Source organism: Arachis ipaensis, chromosome B09 (assembly GCF_000816755.2).
Source record: "Arachis ipaensis cultivar K30076 chromosome B09, Araip1.1, whole genome shotgun sequence".
Taxonomy (NCBI): Eukaryota; Viridiplantae; Streptophyta; class Magnoliopsida; order Fabales; family Fabaceae; genus Arachis; species Arachis ipaensis.
The window spans coordinates 142228622-142229043 of record NC_029793.2 but is presented as its reverse complement, the minus strand read 5'-3'; positions in this window follow the sequence as shown (position 1 = coordinate 142229043).

Genomic DNA, 422 nt, shown 5'->3' with positions numbered 1-422 from the left:
CCCCTCTCTTCTCCATCTAGAGAACCAAAAGTTCTGTTCCAAATCCCCAATGCACCAACTAAAACCTTCCTTTAGGATATCCCAAGCTCGACATATACTCTTCCAAACATAAGATCCACTTCCTCGAGACCGACTAAAACAATCATCCTTAGAAGAATGGTATTTCTCCGTCAACAATTGAACCCATAACTTGTTGGGATGGTGAAAAAGTTGCCAAACTAGTTTTCCAAGAAGAGCAATATTGGCACAAAAGGGATATCTAATTTCCAGACCTCCAAACTTCTTAGGAGTGACCAACACTTTCCAGTTAACTAGATTCAGGCCTCTACCATCAGCTTGACCCTTCCATAGAAAGTTTCGCATCATGGATTCTATCTTATTAGTTACCCCTTTAGGGAAGAGAGATACTTGCATACTTGCAT